The sequence below is a fragment of the Ctenopharyngodon idella genome, chromosome 6 (genome assembly GCF_019924925.1).
Source record: "Ctenopharyngodon idella isolate HZGC_01 chromosome 6, HZGC01, whole genome shotgun sequence".
Taxonomy (NCBI): Eukaryota; Metazoa; Chordata; class Actinopteri; order Cypriniformes; family Xenocyprididae; genus Ctenopharyngodon; species Ctenopharyngodon idella.
The window spans coordinates 26,450,959-26,478,624 of NC_067225.1; the positions used below are offsets into that span (position 1 = coordinate 26,450,959).

The 27,666-nt window shown below is 36.0% G+C and overlaps 1 protein-coding gene across 14 annotated transcripts in view; it reads right to left on the minus strand.

The window, feature by feature from the left end:
- Positions 1 to 27,666, minus strand: part of foxp1b (forkhead box P1b) — a 208,882-nt gene that overhangs the window by 133,725 nt on the left and 47,491 nt on the right. For 11 of the 14 annotated variants that reach the window (XM_051896664.1, XM_051896652.1, XM_051896658.1 and 8 more), the window contains one exon: positions 3,940 to 4,004. The gene's annotated coding sequence lies outside the window, so the exon portion shown is untranslated. Of the gene's footprint in view, positions 1 to 3,939; positions 4,005 to 14,861; positions 15,050 to 22,090; positions 22,128 to 27,666 lie in introns of those variants that run through there. The other 3 variants (XM_051896655.1, XM_051896663.1, XM_051896662.1) reach the window with 3 other exon arrangements.

Genomic DNA, 27,666 nt, shown 5'->3' on the forward strand with positions numbered 1-27,666 from the left:
TCATTCGGTTATCCACTGGGCCGTGCTGCGTAGTTCAAAGTAAACTAGTAAAACACCTGAAAACAGCGCTATTTGTTCTGTATTTGTTGTTATTGACCGAGAAACAACTACAGATGATTCAGAGACAGAGCGGTCCGAACAAATCCAAATCGTTTCAGATCGTTCTGCAAGCGCGTTTTGCCAATTCACGGGACACGGGACATGCATAATAGCTGCTGAAATATTCGCATGGAAAACGTTTCTCAGGTCAGTCGGAGGAGCGTGCGTGGTACGAACCGTGCGTATATAGCCGTACAGCTGCAGCCGTGGGCCGGATGAAGATGATTGGCGGGCTGGGTTTGGCCCGCGGGCCGCCAGTTAACGAGCCCTGCCCTACACCCATCTAAAAGCAGTTAAAGGGATAGTACACCCAAAAATGAAAATTCTGTCATCATTTACTCACCATCATGTCGTTCCAAACCCATAAGACTTTCATTCATCTTCGGAACACAAATGAAGATCTTTTAATGAAATCTGACAGATTCTTGTCCCTCTATTGACAGTCTACGCAACTACCACTTTGGCCCTTCAAAAAGTTCATAAAGAGATCGTAAAACTAATCCATATGAATTGAGCCAATTGAATTGAGTCCAAATTTTCTGAAGAGACACGATCGCTTTATATGATGAACATAATTAATTTATTTGCTTTTATTCACAAATAAACATTCATCAATGCACACATTAGACTTGGTAAATGGAAGCTCAAACATGCTTGCTTGACGTGCGAAAACCAATGAGGTTCATTCTCGTGTGTAACGCAGCACGTTTGAGCTTCCCCAAGAACGTCAAGTAAGTATGAGGAGCTTTTGTTTACCTTCACTGATCAATTGTTATACAGGTGCTGGTCATATAATTAGAATATCATCAAAAAGTTGATTTATTTCACTAATTCCATTCAAAAAGTGAAACTTGTATATTATATTCATTCATTACACACAGACTGATATATTTCAAATGTTTATTTCTTTTAATTTTGATGATTATAACTGATAACTAAGGAAAATCCCAAATTCAGTATCTCAGAAAATTAGAATATTGTGAAAAGGTTCAATATTGAAGACACCTGGTGCCACACTCTAATCAGCTAATTAAGTCAAAACACCTGCAAAGGCCTTTAAATGGTCTCTCAGTCTAGTTCTGTAGGCTACACAATCATGGGGAAGACTGCTGACTTGACAGTTGTCCAAAAGACGAGCATTGACACCTTGCACAAGGAGGGCAAGACACAAAAGGCCATTGCAAAAGAGGCTGGCTGTTCACAGAGCTCTGTGTCCAAGCACATTAATAGAGAGGCGAAAGGAAGGAAAAGATGTGGTAGAAAAAAAAAAGTGTATAAGCAATAGGGATAACCGCACCCTGGAGAGGATTGTGAAACAAAACCCATTCAAAAATGTGGGGGAGATTCACAAAGAGTGGACTGCAGCTGGAGTCAGTGCTTCAAGAACCACTACGCACAGACGTATGCAAGACATGGGTTTCAGCTGTCGCATTCCTTGTGTCAAGCCACTCTTGAACAACAGACAGCGTCAGAAGCGTCTCGCCTGGGCTAAAGACAAAAAGGACTGGACTGCTGCTGAGTGGTCCAAAGTTATGTTCTCTGATGAAAGTAAATTTTGCATTTCCTTTGGAAATCAGGGTCCCAGAGTCTGGAGGAAGAGAGGAGAGGCACACAATCCACGTTGCTTGAGGTCCAGTGTAAAGTTTCCACAGTCAGTGATGGTTTGGGGTGCCATGTCATCTGGTGGTGTTGGTCCACTGTGTTTTCTGAGGTTCAAGGTCAACGCAGCCGTATACCAGGAAGTTTTAGAGCACTTCATGCTTCCTGCTGCTGACCAACTTTATGGAGATGCAGATTTCATTTTCCAACAGGACTTGGCACCTGCACACAGTGCCAAAGCTACGAGTACCTGGTTTAAGGACCATGTTCTTAATTGGCCAGCAAACTCGCCTGACCTTAACCCCATAGAAAATCTATGGGGTATTATGAAGAGGAAGATGCGATATGCCAGACCCAACAATGCAGAAGAGCTGAAAGCCACTATCAGAGCAACCTAGGCTCTTATAACACCTGAGCAGTGCCACAGACTGATCGACTCCATGCCACGCCGCATTGCTGCAGTAATTCAGGCAAAAGGAGCCCCAACTAAGTATTGAGTGCTGTACATGCTCATACTTTTCATGTTTATACTTTTCAGTTGGCCAAGATTTCAAAAATCTTTTCTTTGTATTGGTCTTAAGTAATATTCTAATTTTCTGAGATAATGCATTTGGGATTTTCCTTAGTTGTCAGTTATAATCATCAAAATTAAAAGAAATAAACATTTGAAATATATCAGTCTGTGTGTAATGAATGAATATAATATACAAGTTTCACTTTTTGAATGGAATTAGTAAAATAAATCAACTTTTTGATGATATTCTAATTATATGACCAGCACCTGTATGTTAATAAAAGGGCTAAATTCCGTTCTGTTATAAAGCGATCAGAAAATTTGAATTAAACCGCTCAATTCATATGGATTAGTTTTACATTCTCTTTATGAACTTTTTGACACATCAAAGTCGCAGTTTCGTAGCTGTCAATGGAGGGACAGAAAGCTCTCAGATTTCATCAAAAAGATCTTCATTTGTGTTTCGAAGATGGAAAAGACTTGCGGGTTTGGAACGACATGAGGGTGAGTAATTGATGACATTTTTTTTCATTTTTGGGTGAACCAACCTTTTAAGTAAGTAAGTAACTATAAATAAATATTATTAGTATTTTTGTCCTGTTTTCCAGTAAAAATATCTAATCTTGTTGGAGCTGATAGCATTGTGGGCAGCACATTAAAAAAACTAAATTAAAACCAGGGATATCATGGATATCAAAAGACAAACTAAATGCACAACATCAGAAAAAAAAGTTAAGCAGAAATCTATAAAAAAAATTTAGGCTTACAAAAATGAAAAAAAAACAAAAAAACAAATGGAGTGAAAGAATATTTTTAAGAATATTTAGATATTTTTGCTGAAAAACAAGACAAAGATAATGATTACAATAAGATTAGTGTTTGTAGTGTGAAATGACAAGAGATGGAGATCAACAGACAATGCAGAAAGAGAGAAGACAGGAGTACAGTAACATTTTAAGAAGGTGTATATGGTGAGAAAAATAGAAAGAACATCACACAGAATAACAAAATAAAAAACAAACACATAGTGAACAAGGTTTGTGTATTTGGGTGTGTGTGAATGTGTCTGTAAGCATGAGCTCATGGGAAAGGATGGAAGTCCCTTTCTTGTCCACCATACTGTCAGAGACAGAACACAGACACACAAACACAGTCTTTCTCACACCCTGTGCCTCAATACTGTACATGAACACCCCTACTTCACTTCTATGGTTCGTTCTGGTCTCCATGTCAGATGCTTAGGGCTGTTCCATTCTGAATGAGACAGGTTGGGAAACCTGTTTGGAAACCAAATTTCAAATATCGTTTGTTGCAGGCTAATGGCTAAGTTTTCCTTGTTGTAGCACCTGGATAATTCAAAAAGTCCTGTTAATTATTGACAATGACCACTTAAAATATGTTGACTCAGAAAGTTGACAGGGATTAATAAAAGCCAAATCCTGTCTCAAAAAGAAAAACATACAAGAAACAAAGGGAACAAAAGACCTGTGTAGTAGGGCAAATAAGCAGTCCTGTTTAGCGGTAAACTTTGACAAAAATAAACAACCTCTTTTTCTCTCAACCTTGAGAAAAGTATACAAACACAAGAGCTGCAACAAATCAAGTGATTCATTAAACTAGATATAGAATAATAGCACTAGTCCTGCCCTGTCTAGTCCATCAACAAGCACACACACATACAGGCACACACGGCTCCATTGGAGTCTAATAACTAATCATTTGTTTACCTTCTCCAAGGACTTGCTTATTTGCGGCCGTCTTCAGTTCCAGCGCTGCGTTTAACCTCCCTGCCCTGCAGAGACAACAAACACACAAAAAAAGCTGTGGCTGTAAAATTACTGCAGCTGTCACAAACCATCAGTCATCTCTGTGCATACAAAATGACATTAAAGTAAGCTATTTTGGAGTTGTGATGGTGCGGACAAACTAATGAGGACTCAACCATGGACACACAGAAGTACATCATCTACTTGAGAGAAGCAGAAAAACTCACTTATATCTACAGCATTACTAAACCATAAGCTACAATATGGAAATGAGTGATTCATCATCCTTATCAAACCATAAAGGGTTAAATTTTTGTTAATATGTAATTCATTTTTCCAGGAGCTCTTTGCTTCTACCTTCAATTAAATTGCTAACAGTGATTGTATGTTAATCGCCTAAATTATTACATTATTAGCTAACTGCAGTCTCCAAATTGTAATGTTGACATGCATTCTCTGTAAAGCTGCTTTGAAACGATATGTATCGTGAAAAGCGCTATACAAATAAATGTGAATTGAATTGAAAAATTTTACTTTTATATCAAGCGAAAGTTGTACTATAGAGTCTAACCTACACCTGTTGCAAAAAACGGAGCATTTGATTAGGTACCAAAACAAACCATGGTAATATCCTATTTTTTGGACATAAATACTATCGTACTATCTTGCATAAGTCCCTTATGATCACCAAGGCTACATTTATTTGATTACCAATACTGTAAAAGCAGTAATATTTTGAAGTATTATTACAATTTAAAATATCTGCTTTTTTATTTTAATACATTTTAAAATGTAATTTATTCATGTGATGGCAAAGCTGAATTTTCAGCATCATTACTCCAGGCTTCAGTGTCACATGATCTTTCAGAAATCATTCTATTATGCTGAATTAATGCTCAAGAAACATTTCTTACTATTATCCATGTTAAAACAGTTGAGATTCTTATAGAAACTTTTGTAACATTATTAACTGGCACTTTAGTTCAATTTATTGCATCATTGCTGAATAAAAGTATTCTTTTTTTTTTTTTTCTAAGAAAATGTTACCGACTCAACTTTTTAATGGTGGTATGCGTTTGTAACACCCTGGAACACCAAGTACATACTATAGTATATAATTATGGAAACGATTCAGTATCACAGAACTATAAAAATCACTGTACCATCATCAACAAAAAAAGCACAATTTTTTCAGTCATGGTACTACCATTATACAGTATTTAAAGTGGATCAAAACCTTCTTCTTAGAAAAATTTAGTTCTTAGGACAACTTTGATGAACATTTTTGATCCACTTGAAATGTTGACTATTGTAATTTGGACATGTGCCAGTTTCAAAGTATCACAGTATTACCATTTGATGCCATCACTGTATAACTTTTTATAAGGCACCTCCTCCCAAATGTTCACAAGCTTGCATTTACAGTCTCGACTCAAAAAATATACTCTAAGCATATTCTCATACTACACTACTGAGAAAGATACTGTAGGCCAACATCCCTTGGGCATTTGAATAAAAGCATGAAAGCTTAGCCGAACGTGAAAAAATATGCAGTTTACATTTGCCAGTCAAAACAGTGGCTGGCCGTTTGAGCAGAGTGATTCTGTTTATCTCAGGTAAAGTGAGCGCAGATAAAACACATTGGTACAGCCCGTCCATGTCTCTGCATCAATTACCTGTTAAACACCCTTGTTAAGGTGGGTGGTCAGCATTTACTTGGTGCCTAAAACACCAGTCACCACCGGGACCATATGAGATTTCTGCATATCTTGTGCTGATTCCATTTTCTCTCATTCTAATTCATTAGACTTCAATTAACACGTCATCCCTGCTGTTATGAATCAATAGCTCGTGGTGACAGGTGATGAATTTTTCAGCTTAAAAAGCTAAACATCATTTATTCAAATCACCTGCTAAGGTCTCAGGTGCTAAATGAGTTTACTGAAATGCCTAACGCTCATTTAGACAAATGTTCTCTCGTCCTAATGATGAGAACGTTTTGCATTGAGAAAGGGAGGGTGAGGGGGGGACGCGCAACAGCAGTTACCTTTTAGTTTTTAGCACCGTAATGTGTTGCTAAATCGATAACAGTCCAGACTGAATGCATGAAGTTGGAGGTAATGCTGGTGTTTTGAACAGCGGGGTGGAGGAGGCCTGGGGAGTGAATAAATACACTCATACCGTTAGACCCAGCTGGAGAAGGAAAAGAACCAGCACTCTGGTGCTCGGGGAACTTGCTGAGATGATCGGCTTCATGGGTGTGTTATGGAGGAAACGCGGTGAGAGAGCCAACTAAATGAGCACATAGGCTAAATACTGTCTGAAGATGTTAGCAAAGAGACAGACAGGAAAAAAACAACAACTTTAAGTTCTTGTGTAAGGGTGTTTTTTTTTTTTTTTTTTTCAACTACGGCAATTTTGGCCCTGTGGACTTAATTAACTCACTAGTTTGTCTAACAATAGCTGCGTTTACATGGACCCTAATAATCCGAATGCAATCGGACTAGTAGCATAATCTGAATAAATAAAAAGTCACATGTAACCTTGTCAATCGGAATGAATTGGCCAAATCTGATTACAATTTTATTGGGATTGTAAGGGGTGGTTTATTTCTTTTGTAATCCGATCGAGAGGACATGTAAACACTTGATCGGATTGAAAACCGAAACTGGAGAGTACTGCGCATGTGCAATGACGTAGAAATAGCGTAATGACGTATGACATGTGGAACGAGCTATTCTTCCTGTTGAATATTGTCATAAATGAATATGCTGTCATTCTGAAATTCTCTTTCCACTCATCGTCTGTGAAGTGGAGCAGGATAACGTCCCACCAGTCCTTGTTTCATACTCTCATCCACAGACGATTGGTTTTGGGCTCGGGAAAAGGCGCTTTTACTGCTTGATAAATACAAGCAGCACGACTCAACGGTGCTCATCATCGCCTAATTAAAAAAATAGGTAAATATTAAGTCTGCTTTTTAAAACAAAGAAAAGGAGGATGGTTAGTATGCAACAACAGCAGGAAACTCTGTATATTTGTGCAGTGTGTGCATGTCAAAACATTAAATCCGACCAGAAGCTTGTGGCATACAAACGTGCACATCAACCCAATCGCTTTATTTAGCGTTCATGTAAACACTACGTTCGAATTCATCAGTCGGAACAAATTCATTCAGAATGAAGGAAAAAGTGTCCATGTAAATGTAGATAATGTCCACAAGTTTTTTTTTCTCCTCTAAACAGTCATGAACACATGTCATTTCCATCACATCTCATAAATCACCATTTATTCTGTGGTGGAAATGACATTTTAAATGTTTACTGGAATAAAATCTCTGGGTTTCTAAGGCAAATTTAATATCTAGCATTTTATGCATCCTAAATAGACAACTTTTTGCATAATTGCACAAAAGTGATACAGTATTTACCTTAATTGTTATTTTCTTCACACATCATATACACTACTGTTCAAAATTTTGGTCGGTAAGGTTTTTTTTTATTTTTTTTATATGTATATCTCATACTCACCAAGGCTTAACAATAAAAATACAATAAACAGATATATTGTGAAATAGTATTCCAATTTAAAATAACTGTTTTATAATTGTATATATTTTAATATATTATATATTTATATTTATTATATATTTGCTGCTCAGAAACGTATTATCAACGCTGAAAACTGCTGACACTTTTTTCAAGAATTCTTTGATGAATAGAAAGTTCAACAGCATTTATTTGAAAGTAGTGCATCTCATATTTCATCTCAAGCATGCTCTTCAGTGACACTGCTGTCTCCTCGGTAACTAAGTACACAAACGTTTGGAAAAAAAAAAAAAAAAAATCATCAGGACAAAATTGTTCGGTGTGGTGGAAATAATGCCACAACTGTTGGAAGAGTAAAAAAAAAAAAAAAAAGAAAAAAGTACTTCCTAAAAATTGATTAAAAACTGAAAATTTTACCTTTTTCTTTTCATGATGTATTTTCATAATTTTAAGATTTACATTCTGGGACAACGGTGAAAAAAAGTTATCCATAAAAATTCATTTGAAAAGTAAGTTTAAAAAAAATGGTAAAAGAAAGTTTTGATGTGGCCTTCATGTAACAAAAAGAAAAATTTTAATCATTGGTAATTTTAATAAAAAGCAACCCATGGAATTTTTTTTCCCCCCCATTTACCACTGTAAATGAAAGCACTCGCATCACTGAAACTTCCTCTAAAAAGGCATGGCAATATGACAATCTGACAATAAAACCATATCATATGCGTTTGAACAATCATTTACAGCGTTCGTACGATAATCAAGGAAACTGTCACAGTTGGTTTACTATTTAAAGGGAATTGCGTTTGACCAAGAATTGCAAACATTTATATGGCCTGTAAAAACTTTGGTCATGCATGACAACAATGGCTAAAAATGATAGCATGCACATGAATATCAACAATCTCATTTGGAAATCCAGACCTGAAGAGGACTTCTATAAAATGTTGTTCTTATTCAACCGCATTTACATCGTACAGGCTGTTGAATCACACACTCCAGCCAATTCCTAACTAAAACCAAGCCAATCCTAACGGAAAAGGCCCTAGTGGTCATTATGAACGCCTCTTCAGTCCATCTAATGGACCATCTCTTTCCTCACTTCACCAAAAACACAAGAGCACATGAATATTTACCACCAAGCAAAGCCATTCCATTAATCGGTTTGCAAACGCTTAAATAGCATATCTGTGGCTACTCCTGCAATGGGGTCATAAACGAACATTCCTGCTTATTAGCATGTTAATTTATGCAGCAATTGAGTGCAGCTCATAGGCTGTGACCAGTTCCTCTCCTCCCCTATTGGTCAAGGAAGCAAATTTATCCAGTGTCCTCTAACAAGCAGGCTTGACGTACTCAAAAATATTGTATAAGGGTCCCGTATCTGTGATAAAGTGGCAAAAGTGTGTAAAAACTATTAAAGGAACAGTTCACCCAAAAATGAGTGTTCTGTCATTATTTACTCATCCTCATTCCAAATCGCTATCCTTCATTCCTCCATACAACAAACAAAAAAGAAATTTCGAATAACACTCATGATTCTATTTTGCGTTAAATTATTAAATGCAACAAATAATAAAAATGACAAAAATGCTCATATTTTATATTCCAAGTTAAACGATACACTCAAAAAATATTCAGGCCTAAAATATATTTATGTATTTTGATTGCATATAAAATTTCCATCCATTTGGATTACAGTTTTAACAAATCAATCAAACAAACCTAATGTGATGCACATTATTCAATAACACCTAAATGAAATAGTAAGATTCATGTAATAGTACCAATATCCAGTTTGTTTCAAATTCATATGAACCAGGATTATGTATTATTATTATTATTAATAAATACAAAATGATTAAACAGACTAAAATTATTTACTGATATCCTTCCAATCATATGTTGCTCTTAAATCTCATTTGTGTATGCGCATATTCAAACTTCAGTTTGATGTCAATGACGCCAAATGCTTTTGGTTCTCACATGTTCTTAACGCTCAAAGTTTGAATATGCTAAAGAATGCGATTTGAAGAGCTACAAGATTTTACAGTGAAATTTCAGTCATTTCCTCATACTGTACAAAGCTATCGTATGACTTCAGATATAGCAAGCGAGTCGTGGACTACTTTTATGAACTTAATATTTTGAAGAAAAACCCTTTTAATATTTTGAAGAAAAACCCTTGAAACTCTGATCTACAGAAATACAATCATATCAGAAAAGGAGAAAATGGAGAGGGAGAGAGAGAGAGAGACCGCAAACAAGAGACTGAGCAGGCTGTGATATCTATATTGAGTCCATTTGTGTTTGTTTTTAGGGTGTGTGCACATGATTTTCCAAGTCACTGTCTGTGCTCTGAAATACAGGAAAATTGCATGACTCACTTTGAGACAAATGCAGCTGTTTACAAAAGCCTGACAAAAAGGTGACTGAACCAAGGTCTCTCTCTCTTACTCTCCCACTCACTCTCTCACCAGAGCCTGATTCATTTCAACTATTCCCAAAAACCTGAAAGTCATTTTTATAATTCGCTTACAAGCAGGCTTCGCCCATTGTTTTGCACGTCCACGTTCGTGTAAACAACGGCGGTTTCCGACATGCAAACAGACGAGAAACCTAATTTATCTTGGCTTGTACATGGGTCACTTGAGCTTCTGGAGGCCGAGCGAGTCGGTACATAGTCTGCTGACTGTCAGGCTGTCTGAGTCTAGACATTTTTTTCGGACCTGCCCTCACGTTTTGCTGAGCTAAGAACAAAGTACACAGAGTACACACACACACAGCTTTCACAGTCTTAATACCAAGGCAGCGGTATTTCGTTCCTATCCCAAAACAAACAAGGCAGTGCATTTCTTTACACTATTTAAATGTTAACAGGCAAGAGCGCGGGCTGAATAGAGCATTCTTTCACTCTGGATACCAGAAACGGCCCAGCCAGACTTTCAAAACACATTCTAATGAAATCATCCAAAAGATAAATAAAAAGCTGCACTTGTTTTCTTTTCTGAGCTCACCTTCCCCTCTTCTTTCTTTTCCTTTTTTGTAATTGGATTATACTTTTTTTTTTTTTTTTTTTTTTTTTTTTTGAGTACGGACCAGCGCCATGAGAGCATGGAACTACTGTAGAGTGATTTTTCATTCTCTTTTCCTCTCCCCCGATGACATTTATACAGCTAAGGCCTAAGGATATGAGGGTTAACACTGGTCACTGTGGATTTTAACCCAATTATGCAATGTTATCTTTTTAAGAAGTGAAATATTATAGTTTTATTAAATGACCAATGCCAATACGAATATCTAGATGTTAGGGTCAGCAATGTTCAATGTAATACAATTTAATCATACAAATATGATGTACAAAAAACTAGGGCTGTCACAGACTAAAGATTTTTCTAGTCGACAAACAGACATTAATTTATGCCATTAGTCAACTAATTGCATGTTTATATTAATTTAACTACTTAAATATATACGGAGGAGAATGCAAAACCATAATTAGGGTTTAATATTTTATAATATATATATATATATATATATATATATATATATATATATATATATATATATATATAGAGAGAGAGAGAGAGAGAGAGAGAGAGAGAAAATAGCGCACGCATTTGCCGCAAAGCACCAGCAAAAGAAAATGATAAAAAATAGCAAGGAGACATTAATTATTTATCAATAAACTAGTGTTGGCTGCAAATATGAAGTTGATGGTGCTGCCTCGCCATCTCTGCATTATAGTGAACGCGCCTATAGAGAGAAATGCACCATTCATACGAATTACATAAGCAGAGAGTGTATTTCTTTTCAACTCTAATTGGTTTGTTTAAAAGTAGACATTTCAAGCTTTCTAATATATATTTCTCATGTCTGTGAGGCAAGTAGCCTATACGCTGAGTTTCGTTTAATTTTTGTGATGCACTCCAGCTCAGGGAGACCAAAGATGGCAGAAATCGCATCCTGTGTGTTTTCTTTATTTTACAAAGGCACAACGTTTTCTTGTTATTGTGATTTTAGACAAATAAAAGTAGACCCTTTACAGTTTTGAATGATGTATTACTCTTATCTGTATGACCAAAAATGACGGAGTATTAAAAGTTGTTTCCGCTGTTATCAGGAAAAAATGCAACTGGCACCTCCATGTCATGCAGTAAGCTTTAGCTTCCACACTCCACACAAACACTTGGCAGTGTTTCCCACAGGATTTTGTGGTGGGTGGACATCGGTTCCTCTAGGGGGGGTCCGGGGGCATGCCCCCCCGGAGAAAAATTTTGTACATCTTAAATTTAAATGCATAAATCTGGTGCATTCTGAGAGCAAAATTAAGTGACTAGATCAATGAAGAAATTTGTTCTCTTGTAAACACTTTTGATGCTCTAAAAGTAATTTATTTATTGGTGATGGTAGGGCACATTAGTCACGTACACAACATATAGTAAGCTAAATGATAGTTCATAAGTGGTCAAACATGTAGAGTATACATTTAAACCATTAAAAATATGTAGCAAAAGGGGTTACCTTTGTTGAATTAATTTATTAGTGGGAGCCTGTATCTATACATCTGTATTTGTGGAACTAATGGTCACTCTTTCTTTTATTTGTTAAACAATCCAGAATGCACTAAACACACTACTTCATTATAACAACAAATGAATAAAAATATATAATCATAAGCTGACCAATAAACAAAGAAATAAACTAGGTGAGTATATAATTAAGCAGCAAAAAGTATGCTAGCCTAATTCTTGCAAAAAACTTTGCACAGTAATTTTATAAAATCCAAATGTTAATAAAAAGTTTAAAATTACTATTTGTATTCTTATGAAATGAAAAAACTATTTATATTAGATTTATATTTATATGTGAATGTAAAGAATTATATGTATTTATAATAATGTAAGATTAAAAGACTTTTATTTTAAATGTATTGTGCAGCAACAAGATATAGACACGACAGAACAAAATAGGCTATTAATAATCTTTCAGTGTGCAAAAGCATGATAATATGAAACGCTTTAAAACAGCAGCACAAGCCACTTATGCGCATCCCGGGTGCAGAATGATGTGCTTAAAGCTATATGGAGTCACAGCGCGCAGTTGCGCTGCGCATTGACAAGTTCAAGGCAAAAAGAGAATCCCTGTGTATATCTGCATCCAACAGTTTATTAATCATATGTTTCTTCTCACTTTTAAATTCCAGTTATTGTGCGTGTGACGCCAATTCATAGTCCTTGTGTTGTGCGATCTAACAGACACCCTGTAGACAGTATGATGACTTCATTCAGGAACAGCAATAAACTCCACAGTTCTTTATCCACATATCAAGTATTATAATGGGAATATATCATATTGGAGAGTTTTACCGTGCTGACTGTCGTTACCGAACGTGACGCGCTGAACAGAGAACGATTGACAGCTGCAGCGGAGGGAAGACAAGTTTCCTTGAACTTAAATTTAACGATGTACATATTCTTCTGTCCCTCACATGAAGCTATGGAATGGCTACAGATGACTTTGAATAAAGTGTACGAAAACTTAATTGGTGCTAGTACATTTATTTTGCTTTATGACTCCCACTTTTGCTGTATAAAAGAGCGCAATTATCAGACAGTTATTTAAATATCGCGACAAGCCTAATTTCCGTTTCATTTTGAGACTGTGGCGGGCCGCCACAGTCTAGTTAATGTATGGGAAACACTGCTTGAATATGCGGCTAAAAATAGCGCACATTTATGTAGGTTAACGTTAGAGGGAGCTGCCATGTAAAGTTGGTACTACTTGCATGTTTCAAATGATAAGCCATATTTGAGGTCGATGGATGATAGGTGAATGTTTGGATTTCCTGCCCGACATACTGTTATTACCACAAAGACTCGCCATTAACGATCGGTCCTTCACCGACTTTGCCACAAGAATTTTTTTTTTCTGTGACTAATCAACTAACACAATTTTGGTTGACTAAACCTCTTCTAGTCAACTAATGTTTAGTCAACTTTTAGGGGGAATCCCTACAAAAAAACAAAACAACTTGTGCTCTATGATATTTACTGAAAACACACTCAAAAAAACCTGGAAACCGTTGTATATGTCTATGTCTAAAATATGCATCATCCAATTTTTTATGGGTTGCTGCCAATTCCAAAATCAGGGTTTCATATATAGCAAATAATATATAAACAAAATTGCTGAATTTAAACAAATATAAATAATATTTATTTTACACAATAGCTTTCATTAGCAATTTTTCATTCATCATTAAATTAATACTTTTCTATTCAACAAAATATCCGAAAAAATTAAATTTATCATGGTTTCCACAAAAATTTTAAGCAGCACAACGGTTTTCATCATTTATAATCACCAGAAATGTTTCTTGAGCAGCAAATCAGCATATTAGAATGATTTCTGAAGGATCATGTGACATTGAAAATTCAACTTTACCATCACAGGAATAACGGTTTTCTATTTTAACAATTTAAAATGTAATTTTCTCTTTAAAATCTCACAATATTTCTGTTTCAACTGTATTCTTGATCAAATAAATGCAGCTTTGGTGAGCATAAGAGACTTCTTTCAATTACATTAAATAAATCGTACCGACCCCAAACTTTTGAACAATAGTTTATGTCTATTACTCATATCACTAATAAACTACTTACTTTACACATTCTGAAGCATTAAGATTATGCAATGACCTCTGTCAACACCAGTATCTAGAGAAGAGTGGCTGATACAATTCATAGCAATATATATATCAAATAATATGTAGGCAAAACTGCTGAATTTGTCTGAATGACTGCATTTTATACAACATTATTACCAATATAGGGCTAAAAACAAAACTGTAGTTTTCCTAAACATTACACAAACAAAACACCACTTCTTTTTTTTTTATCATGTCACACATTTTTAAGGTTAATTTCTTTGATCTCAACCATGCTTTAACGTCCTCTCTTACATCATGTTTCCTCTTTCTCCCCACCAATCCCCTTCTCTTTCTCTTGCTCTCTCTCTTTTTCTCATCCGTTCTCTTCTGTCCTTTGACCACAGATCCTGTGTACTATTAATATCAATAACCCACAAATTCCATTTCCCTGTGCAGAGACAGAGTGAGAGTGAGCGTAGTGACTGAGGAAAGAGCAAAATCTCCCAATACAGATTCACTTCTCTTTTTGTGAGAAAGATCTAATTGGACAGCAGAGAGTGGAGGCAGATACAGTGTGGTTTGCGCAGAAAGAGAGAGAGCAAGAGAGTGACAACGAGGGGGATCCGAGAGTTTTAATCAGTATTTTAAGCTAATAAACGCATCGCTTAAAGTCTGTGAACACTCACCCATGAACATAACCCAGTGCTCCGCAAGCCAAATCCAAACAATTCCAGCGTCCCACACTTTGATCCACACTATAACAAAAGTCCTCTCTTCAGCAGCTGCCTCTTTATCAAGTTAAGTGAGGTGCGAGCAGTGTGCAACCGGCAGCCTTGCCCCGTTTGCGCTCTCTGGCTTGCACACACATGCACACTAGTCTCGGGGGCTGGAGGTATGTGGTCTAAACACAACAAAAGCCTGAGTCGAAGATTGAATATGCAGGAAGAGGGCCTCCGTTTGCATAAACACAAACACTCAGCAAATGAAGGGCTGGCACCGATCACACCAGTGCCTGCTGGGAAACGCATACCTGTCCCGTCCTGGCCCTGGACTACTTTAATCAAACTACAGTGGACTACAGTGGAGATAAACTCAAACTGTTTGGTTTGATGATTTCCAAAGGAGTAAGTGCATTATTATTTGTACTTTATTGGGAAACATTTCTCAGCTATATCTTATTGATCATTCTAGTCCTCCTATAAAAAGTTCTGCATTAAATTGTAACAACTTAGAATCAACTACATCTGATCATTCCAGTTTCTACAACAAGCTTCAGTTCAGAATTTTGTAAATTCTTAAAAACAAAATTTAAGTCTGATTACATCTTTTATCTTAAATTTCTCCACTCTTAGACAAAGTTCTATACAGAACCCTAAAGTTTTGACACAATTTTAAAGAACCCTTTATGCCAAAAAGGTTCTATATATAGGAGAAATGTCTTCAATTTGTCTTAATCCTTTCATGTTGAACAGTTTACACCTTACACCCTTACACCTTAAACCCACCCTTAAACCTACCCATACCACCAAACTTGTCCCTACCATTACCCGTATCTCACCTTAACAGCAGCAAAAAGCATATTGTATTTTCAATATGAACACAATAAGTACATTGTACTTATTTTTATGCAAGTACATAGTAGTTAAGGACACCAATATAAAGTTTTTTTCTACTGAAAAACTATGTTTAAAGCTGTTCAATTCATAAAAATGAACATAAAAAAATAATTACTTAAAACTAAATCCATAAAATGATCCCATGATGGGAACCCCTAAAAGGTTCTGTATATGAAGCAAATGACAGAAGCCTTCAAGATTCTATATAGAACCTTTTCTTCTGAGAGTAACAAGCTTCAGTTTTTCATTTAATTAAAAAAAATAAAAAAATAAAAAAATACTAATTCGTTTGCATCTGATGTTTCCAATATTCTTGCAAACTTAAGTTCTTTTGTTATTTGGAAAACCTTACAAATTTCTATAGGAATGACTACAACTTTTGACAAACAGGATGTAGGTGGAGGTGAAAAGGACAGTGCATTTCAATAATGTTGTGCTTTACTTCTTGCAACTCTCTCTTGACCTTAAAGTGGCTGTTGAGAGATGCAACATCACATGATCGACGGTAAGCTGAGCAATCACGACTCAGAATCCCAAGCCAGACACTCATTCATAAACGCACTCATGTGTGTGACTTTAACAGCTCACTTAAAAAAGAGCAGAGTTAAAAAAAAAAAAAAAAAAACTTAGGAGAAATAGAGAAAGATGGGAAGAGAAAAGGGGAAGGGAGCGGGATTGACTAATGAGGTGAGTGAGAAAGGGAAAAAAAAAAACAGAGGGAGCACAGACAGGACCTCCAGAAAATAAACAGGGTGTCTTGTTTCAAAGGCGAGGGGGACACACAGGCATTCCATTGTTCAAGCCAATTATCAGAGGCAAATAATAACAGCAGATGGATCCAGCGAGGCCAAAGAACGAGTGAGTGAGAAGTGGAGAGCTGCAGAACAGATGATGAAATGTGAGAGAAGAGGAGGAGGAGGAGGAGGGGGGGGGGGGGGGGGGGGGTGTCAGACTACCCCGGTCCTAAAGCCCCACACACCAGATGTGGACAGGGATTGTACACAAACTTTTCACCACAACTCTGCTGCACAAACACAAGATGATTTAAAGCTAAATATGTCTAGTGAAAATGTCAATAACATATTTTATTCTTTTTTATTATTTAATGATTCAATTATTATTGCTAGACTTGTCATTATTTATTTATTTATTTATTTATTTATTTATTTGTGCAATATTTTCTTCACAGAAAACACCAGAGAGAGGGCAAAAATGCAATCAGGACATGATCGGGACTCAAACCTGCATTTTCCACATAAACCCCAATAAACGCTGACACCAATAAACAAAACTGTCCCACAAATATGACGATGAGATGATGACTTCAAGGTAAAAGTATTAAGTGCGAACAACAACGACAACTATTATTGTTATTTTTATTAATACTATAACTAGTAGTCTAGCTAGTTATTTGAATTACACAAACCAAACTGCTGATGTTGAACAGTTATAGAAACAGAAGCTGAATTTTACATTTGTACGTTTCCATTTTACATAGTACAATCATGTAAATGTGATACAAAAATGTTCACATTTACTACGTTTACTTATTAACTATATCTCATTGCTCATTCTAGTTGTCCTACAAAAAGTTCTGCATTAACTTGTAACAATTTACACATTTATTTAGAAATGACGACATCTGATCATTCCAGTTTCTCCAACAAGCTTCAGTTTTTAACTTTGTAATTTTTTCCAAATAGATGTTAAGCCTGACTACGTCTTATAGTTTCAATTTCTTCTACAAGCTTCAGTTTTTCATTTAATAAAAAAAAAAAAAAAATACTAATTTGCTGATGAGATTTGAGTTTTGTTGAAACTAAATTGCATTATTGTATTGCAACAAAAAGTTGCTTTTGCTTTGAGCTTCTGAATATGGCTATGTGTTATGTGGAGAGTATTTCTCGGTTTTGTTTTTTTGGTGTATTTTATTAGCAGCGGAGCTACAGGGAAGAGCATCTGAAGCGAGAGGAACGGGCAACTCAATATGCTGAAGGATGTGTCATATCGCTGCTCAACTGACAGCCCAAGTGTGTGCGTACGGGGAGAGGGGGGGCTTTTTCAGCCTAAAACAAAACGCATCCTCAATGTGCCCCTGTCAAGGGTGGGAGATGTCTTCAGATAGTGGCACAAAAGATCAACCGTTCCTTTTCAGCCGAGAGAAAAGAAAGAAAGTTTTCGTTTCATTAACTCAAGACTAAAGCGTAATTATCTCCCTATGGGCCGCAATCACCAAAAGAAGGATAATAGAACTGAAAGCACTTTCCACTCCACTCATCTAAGCGGTTCTTTTCTTCTCTCTCTTTTTTTTCCACTTGTTTTTTCTTCTCCGCCCTCAGACGAGATTAACCAATCGAATAATGGCAACAGATTGCGGGGGCAAGAGGAAAATACAACTTTCAGAATGGTGTCTGTTTGAGAGCTTTAAAGATCTGCCGTTATCTGGCTTAGTGTTCCTTCTACTTGTCAGCGAAATGGTTTCCTTTCCTTTCGCCTGGCATCTCTGTTCCTCTTTATCTCTCTCTCGCTGACTTTGGAACGGGGTGGAGGAAAAACGGGGTGAGGGAGGTTAGCCGCTAAGTCGCCCTTGTTCTGCCTAAAATGAGCAATTTCACAAATATGAGATCAGAATCAGATAAAACATAAACATTTTATAAGTACATCCCTTTTCTCAATTACTAACAGGCTGCTACTAAAAGGTGCTTGTAGCGCTAGCCCTAAGTTAAGTCCCTCAAGGATTCGAAACCAGAAACACAGAGCAGGCCCTGGATTTAATTAGCTTATGAAAATAATTGCCATTAGCACAACTCTAAAATGGTTTGGCGCACCACGCAACGACAGGAGAAGAAAATCTCTCACTTCTGGACAGAGCGAAGACAAAGAAATAGTGCGAAAAAAGAAATTGGCAGGCCAAGTGACTGTTTTGTGCACTGACACAGAGGTCGAGTTAATTAGACTATTGTCATTTTAATCAGGACAGCTTCTCGGTCAGCCTTCCTGCAAAGAGAGAGCGTGCGCATGTTCGACGCCACGCTCAGGGCCTCTGCTCGGTGTGTGCGTGCCGGTTCTATTGGCTCGCTTCACTAATGAGCGACGCCACAGAAACAAAGCCCCCGAAGGACCACCGGGGGAAACTCCTCGCCCTTCTCTCTGCTCACTTCTCTGTTCATTTGAAAATAATTTAAATATCAAATATTTGAAATCATTTGCTTCTCCCTGGCTATCTGATATTGAATGGCAAGTCTTTCATGTCGCCTTTATTATGTTCATAAACCGGCATTAAAATTCAGAACTATCATTACAAGTGACTATATTTATTACAGCAACTATCATTTCAGTCCAAACCATGGATTGTTTTCAGATAACTATGAATATTTAATTCTGACAAGACATTGTTATGCAAAAATATCCACAATGAGAGCCGCTGCACCATAAATTAATAAATTCCATCCAAACAGTCATAGAAACAGGACGTTTTGTACATTTACATTGTATAATAACTCATAATTCCACTGAATTTTGATATAAAATCTCTTTTGCTCACATTTACTATGTTTACTTGCTACGTTCACCAAACAACTAGATCTCAAAACAACTCAGACATTAACTGTGTATTGCTTTAGGTTGAATTCTTGCTTTGAATACGCTTCCCCAGGACAGTTTTGTTTATCTCTGTGTACCCCGCTATGTATCAAAAGTGTGACATGATGTCATCTATCCTTGGCATGTAAAGAAAATTCAGTTGGATGCACGTTAACTCACTTGGTTGCCATTATGTATAAATTAAGCTTCCAAATGATTTGTGCCTACAGTCATGTCAAAAATATAAATCATATGATGGAAATAAGGAAGCCAGCATTAAAGGGATAGTTCACCCAAAAATGAAATTCAGTTATCATTTACTCACCCTCATGTTGTTCCAAACCTTTATGAGTTTCGTTCTTCTGTTGAACACAAAAGAAGATATTTTAAAGAATGTCAATAACCAGATAGTTGACGGTAGCCATTGACTTCCATAGTAGGAAAACAAATACTATGGGAGTCAATGGTTACTGTCAGGTTACCAACATTCTTTAAAATATCTTCTTTTGTGTTCAACAGAAAAAAAGAAAATCATATAGATTTGGAACAACTTTAGGGTGAGTAAATTATGACAACATTTTAATTTAACCATCCCTTTAAGAAATATTTACATTTGAACAAACCTTCAAACAGGGGTGCAAACCCCTTCAAAACTATTTTGTCACATCATGCCACTCTCTAACTATCACAAACACATAGTTGCTAAAAACTGCTCACAATTTAAAAACACACATTTGTGAAAACATCAAAAGTCATCTCCCCCTTCATTTAGGTCTTTTTGTCCAACATGCAGCCCAATTTGTCTAATTTGCATGTAGCTGGAAAAATAATTCTCTCATTTATTTCTTAAACTCGAGATGAAAAACAGACTAATGGCTCTATCTTAATTTGGAATTTTCTTGCCATTTATCATCTTGCAGATACTTCATAGTTTTATCATTCATCATAAATATTTCAGGCAGTGTTAATATTAATTTGATCAGATATTAATTTTACTCAAAAAGCGAGTAAAAATCAATTATTCAACAAAAGGAATGATCAGTGGAGTTGATGGGGAGATTTTTAAAGCAGCTTTAAATAAGCAATCGAGATCCATGCCATCCCTCATTATTGGTTTATATGGTTAACAAAACAACAACAGTATGCTTAAAGCATAACTCATACTGTAAACATCATGGAAATGGTGAATTTGGTGAATTTACACTAAGGCCACAAGACCATCACAATCAAATGCTATTAGTTGACTCACTGACGTGCTGCACTTCTACTGGGGAATATCATGGATTACATGAATAAATTACAACCTAATTTGAATGCCCATCACCTCCCCACTGGACATGGTCTTACTGGTTCACACCATTCAAGTAAAAAGACCTACTGTACACCCCCTTAGGGTAGAACAGTCCATAGCAGGCTAAATCACTATGATTATTGCTCATCTTGTGGGTTAGGTGATGTTCTAAACCTCTACACCTCATGAATGGTATACCTCAAATCATGCAGCTATTACATTACAAAATGATCAGACTTAACATTTTACCCTTGTAGACAATAACATTTATTTTAATAAGTCTATAATGCCCTAGCAACCACCCAAAACACCCCACCCTAGTTTTTAAAAAGTTTTTTTCTACCTAATTTTCATATACATTTTAACATATGATTGCATTGCGATATATCAATTAAAATGTTTCATAGCATTCTTCCTATAAGAAATTCCTTCGGCAGCTTAAAGGGATAGTTCACCCAAAAATGAAAAATCTGTCATCGTTTACTCATTCTCAGGTTGTTCCAAACCTGTATACATTTCTTTGTTCTGCTGAACACAAAGGAAGATATTCTGAGGAATGTTTGTAACTAAACAGTTGTGGGGCACCATTGACTTCCAGAGAATTTTTTTTTTCTCTCCATACTATGGAAGTCAATGGTGCCCCAAAACTGTTTGATTATCAAATAGCTTCTCCTGTGTTCAGGGTGAGTAAATGATGACAGAATTTTCATTTTTGGGTGAACTATCCCTTTAACATGACTCCAAATATTTAATTGAAATTAGGCTGATAAGATAAATGACTAAATCAAGTGGCTGGACTATGACATTAGCTTTAAACAGTGTTCTAAAGCAGCTCTTTCCCTTCAATTATTCATCTCTACGTTATTGCCAAGCACCTAGAAAAGAATTAAAAACCGCTGATTCCTCCTAATTAATGCTCTCGCTGATACTCGCTACAGATGTCTTCGATTTCTCTGGTAATCTTTCACTGTGTTTAACCCTGTCAAACATTCAGCCGGTCTATTTTTTTCCAGTCTTTCTCCATCTCTTAACCCCCTCTATTTCTCCTGTCTATCCGTACCATCCCCAGCACATTCTGTCTTGTCTCTATCTCTCCTACTAAATCACCACTTGATGTTTCTTAATTTATTCCACTCTTTCTCTCCTTTCTCCCCCTCTCTTTCCCTCCCACTCACGGACATACACTCTCACACACAGGGTGGAGGGGGGTGCTGTGTTTTCTTTGGGTGAAACGTACGTTACTGTGTGAGAGAGGAGACTTTAAATAAACATCAGCACAGCATGGCCACAATAGTCTTTTGTGTTGAAATGTGGAGAGAAATTATGATGTTTTGAGGGCCATTTTCAGCTCTGCAGCAACGTGGACACAACTCTCCAACAGGTTTGTTCACTCAAAAAAATGATAATTCTGTAATCATTTACTCACCCTCATGTCGTTCCAAACATGTATGATGCTCTTTCTTCTGTGGAACACAATAGGAGAAATTCTGAAGTCTGTGCTGGACAGACCTGCCCATGCAATTACAATAAAGGACTTTCAAGCTTTGAAAAACAACAAATATAAGCATCACAAAAGTTATCCATACGGTATGACTAATGTGGTATATGCTTAAAACTTTATACCAAGAAAATTTATACCATAACCTGTTAACCACTGGAACTGGATAAAGTCATTGAGATGAACGCTAAAACAAATCATTTTGATTTGTGAACGAATCGTTAATAGATTCTTTTCAAGAATTGAATATTGCTACTTCTCTCATGAATGCTAAAGCAGGATGTCAAGATTTTCAGTGAATAACAATTGAAATGCTGACATTTTATAGTTCTTTTGCATAAATGTTCACTCTTAAAGACTCCATTGTAGTTGCACGGAAAGAGCATGGAAAACAGTCTTCAAAATATCTGTTTTCTGAGGAAGAAAGCAAATCATACAGGTTTGGAATGACATGAGGGTCCGTAAATTATGACAATTTTCTTTTTTGCACCTTTAAATTCCATTTGCAACTGAAGCAAAATCCACATAGTTCAATAAAAATGTCTTGCCATTTTTTTTTCTTATTTAAAAATAAAAATTAGCATGTATACAAAAATGCACCTAAAACCACTATCCATTGTTTTAAAACACAAGCCAATATTTTAACTAGTATCCATTAAAGAACTTACCAGTATTTATATGTAGCCTCAACACTTCAACACCTTTATCTCCCGCTATTCTGAGAAATGGCCGTATCCGTTTCTGCTTCCCATCGGCCAGCATTCGCTCTTTGTTTTAACACACTCCACACCAACAAATAACACTCTATGCAAAGTAATGCCTGCAAATTGTTTTGGATCTGTATTTGAATATTTAAATGCTTCACTTTAGATCTAGATATATGGTAGCAATTTCCATACGAGTATGAAGCAGGTACACACACTACATGATAGCGGTTTGTCATTTTTTCCCTGCCAGACAAAGATCAATCAGATACATACCAAACACTCACATTCCTATCACTGTCACATAATTTTTTAGAAACACAGGGTCACCAAACTAACACAATAAGTGCCCAAAGTCTGAAGTAAGTGTTGTGGGTACAAGGATCAAAACAGCCGCCCACACTACGCAATTTAACCAAATTGAATGTGTTGATAATATTACATTTACATATAGCATAACTGCAAGCTCTGGGTGATTATTATCGAAAACCAACCTAGAGACTTACATGAACTTAACACAGGTTGCTTACAAGAGTGCCTGAAAAAAAAAAAAAAAAACCTCCAATATGGGTCAACACTGCACTGTCAAACTAGCAGTTGAAGTATAGAATAGATTCAGGGCTCATCATCCCATCCAGCTTAGCATTTAAACACCCTCATCGGGTCAACAAGAAGGATGCATGCTCGTTGTTCTCCTCAGTTATGCAAGGCCACGCTATTTGCTTAAAAAGATGGACTGATTACGCTGGAAGGATCGTAATCCTGGGCCCTAGCGTGCGGCTAGCGTTTGTTACTTTGTGTGGCTGGCGAAAAAAAGGCGCGCTGGATTTTCAGATTTTAAGAAGGACAAGATGAGAGATGCTTTGATCTTTTGACTTTGAGAGGGAGATACTGACTCGGCGCTGTCTATCTGTCTCTAAAGAAAAAAATATGACTGAATATCTCACAAAAATGTCAGGAATAAGTGTGTGAAGATGATGAACATATTTTTTGGGGGGGGAAAAGATATGGTCCTTCAAATTTGATACAATAAGAGACAGAAAGACATATTGCCATTTTGTGTATTTTAAATGACAATTTTAAAAAAAGATATTGTACAGAGGCAAATTTCCACTCAGGTTTTTATATATATATATATATATATATATATATATAGATAGATAGAGATATTATTATATATAGTCAAACCAAAATTTATTCAGACACCTTGAACATTTCATTCATTAATACAGTTTATTCACTATACTTAAAAAAAAAAAAAAAAAAAAAAAAAATGGTAATAAAATATGACAAGATCTCAAAATCTTAATTATGTCAGATAACACTTAAGCAAAACATGGTCAGGTCAAAGTGTTTGAATAACTTTTGGTTCCAAATTTTCATAAATTTTACTGGTAGTCCACTGTATGAACAATTTTTGGGTAAAATGTCACAATTTACTTTATTTTACTATCCTTATTTACATAAATGAACTATAGTGTATCAAAAATATCTGAATATATATATATATATATATATATATATATCAGTGCTTCCCACACATAGACTTTACTTGGGCGGACCGCCCAGGTATATTAACGGCGGCCCAAGTATAGTTGGAGATACATTTATGCTTTTATCATTTTTATCCTCTTTTAATTTTGTATCCGCCCAAGATAATGAAACAATCTGCGATCGATTAAGTAGTGGAAAATCTCCCCTCGCCCTACGCATTTCGTACCTGATTGTTCTGTGCGCGAGAACTGTTTACTCCCGCTGACATTCCCACGTGCGCTGCAGAGACACAGTGGATATTTCACAGAGAGTGCTGCATGTTGCAAAGTCAAGCGCTTCAGACTGCTTCAAAGTGATTCTCAAGCAATGAATAGCACACATTTACGCCAAGCGATTGCTAATGAACTCTAGTTGATGAATTAAGACAATGTCAAACTTTATGGCCTTTATATAATATGTTTTAGACGGTTGTAAGAGTGCACGTTTTATCTCTCTCATCTGAAGGATCAGCCCACAACTGTATAGACATTTCAAAATAAGAGTCCCTGTGTATTTCGGGCTTGTTTATAATTAAAAGTCACACGCTAAGTTTTTTTTTTCCTTCTGGGCATTATTAGTATTTTGGTTACACAATAAATTGTATTTAATATGATTTCCATTTAATTCATAGTAATTTATTGTAGTCTCCCACACAGGAAGAAAAGACTAAGAACATTATTTGACATGTAAAATGTATATAATGAATAATATACTAGTAAAATCTGACCTCCATTTAAATGCTGTAATTTTGCATAATTTAAAGTGCATAATAATGCATAATATTAGTATGTAATTAAATGTAATAGTAGGCTATGTAATTAAAATTAATTTGAATAAATAAAAATACTGTTAAAAATCACATATTATTTGTTGTTTTTCGCATGTAGTAGTTTTTTGTGCCATGGGTAATAGGACGATTTTCCACCCGGCTACCACCGCAAATATATTTAAAACCTGTGGGAAGCACTAATATTATATTATATATATATATATATATTTTAATCATTAAAAGTTTGGGATCGGTAAGATTTTTAATGTTTTTAAAATAAGTCTCTTATGCTCACCAAGGCTGCATTTATTTGATTAAAAATACAAAAAGCAAAAAACAAACAAACAAACAAACAAACAAACAAACAAGAAACAGTAATATTGTTAAATATTATTACAATTTAAAATAGCTGTTTTCTATTTGAATATATTTTAAAATGTAATATATTCCTGTTATGGCAAAGCTGAATTTTTAGCATCATTACTCCAGTCTTCAGTGTCACATGATCATTCAGAAATCATTCTAATATGCTGATTTGCTACTCAAGAAACATTTATGATTATCAATGTTGAAAATAGTTGTGTACATTCTTTGATGAATAGAAAGTTCAATGCATCACCCATTTATATCAAACGATCCAATGCCTCATGTTTAATTGGCATGGAGAAAAGCAGCCAGATCTTTAAACGAGAACAAGGCTCTGAATATGACTGGGTGAGAAAAGAAAGAAAGATACATAGAAAAAGGGAAGGGGGAGAGAAATGGCACTGATATGGCAGGGTTTGGCAGAGGCCTATAGGATGCCAGCGAAGGTTTCACTAATCTTTACGTGACCCAAGGGGAGAGAGAGCTTGAGACAGAGAGAGAAACTGTCTGCTTCTTTAGATTCGGGGTGCTGTGACTCATCTGTTGCTTGTCACATTGGGTTTCGAGCCTCCGCGAGGCAGCCATGACCCCGAGCGGCACCCGTGTCCTCCGTCTGTGTATTTACAAACAGAGACAGGGCACAAACAGGCTGGGGTGAGTCGCTTTGGCAGAGCTGTGTGAAGCAGGGGCATATAACACCACCGAGAAGAGGGAGAGAGGGGGAGGACAGATGGGATTGACCCTTATGTCACCATTCTGGACAATATGACATTTCCAGTGTGTGTGTGTGTGTGTGTGTGTGTGTGTGTGTGTGTGTGTGTGTGTTAAAAAAAAATAAAAATAAAAAAAATAAAAAAAATAGACTGCATCTGGAGTTTTAATCTCAAAACTACTAAAGACGAGACAATGTGACAATAATTAAATGAAATTAGTTACTGTTAATTAAATGCAAGATGTTAACTGAACCAAAAAAATTTTAAGGAGGAAAATATAGTTATATATATAGTTATTTCAGCTGGAGTGACTAAACTAAACCATTTTGCTAATGACTTAATTAGTTTTTCCATTTCTATTTCTATTAAAAGAATATAGCACGGTTTCCACAAAAATGTAAAGCAACACTGATAATAATAATTGCTTCTTCAACAGCAAATCAGCATATCAGAATGATTTCTGAAGGATCATGTGATTATGCAAAAATAGAAAAGTTATTTTATATTTTAATAATATTTCACAATATTATTGTATTTTTGATCAAATAAATACAGCCTTGGTGAGTACGAGACTTCTTTCAAAAACAAACAAAAAATAACTTACCGACCCCAAACTTTTGAACGGCAGTGTAAATGACAAAAACTGAAAGAAAAAAAAGAATACTCTGTATATGTGAAACCAAAGTTCGCAGCGCAAACCACAGTGTGCAAGTCCAATTTTCTGCTCAGTTTCTTTTTTGTAAGGTTGTTTGCATGATCTTTTAAAGAAATGGCTTGACAAGCACAGTTTTCTTTCCTGTGCTGAGGTATTTCCTATTTACACAGGAAGTTGGGGCGGAACATAACGAAGGGGTCCTTTTTTAAAATAGCCAATAGACTTTTTAAAAGCATTTAGACAGTTAGCATATAGATGACCTCAAAGCTAACAGACATGGATTAAAGCCAAAAGGGAACAGGCATCGCAAATGGCAAAATTCTGATCAGACTGTTCACACCTTCAAAATAATTAGATAACCATTCAATATTTTGCTGTTCACATGTCAGTAATTAAGAAAAAAAAAAAAGATTTGGGCCACATTAAGCCAAGGTGTGATCACTGCTCAAAGGTCTTATTAAACAGTCAACCGACGTGTACAGTTCAATTATTAAATGTCATATTCTGCACAAGAGTGTGAGGCCACAGTCAAATGCATCTTAATAAAAATATTACAAAAATGAGGTAGAAAAGCTCTAAAAGGTGTTGACTAATGTAACTAATGGAATGCATTAAAGTACCACAGTGTGCCTTAAGATCTTTCCTAACCTAAATAATTAGTCAATATTGAAAAGGTTAAATTCAACAGCAAGAAGAGCTTTCATGTCCTCATGTGGAGTCATAAATGTAGTCCTCTCATTAGTCATAACCCATCTGCAACATGT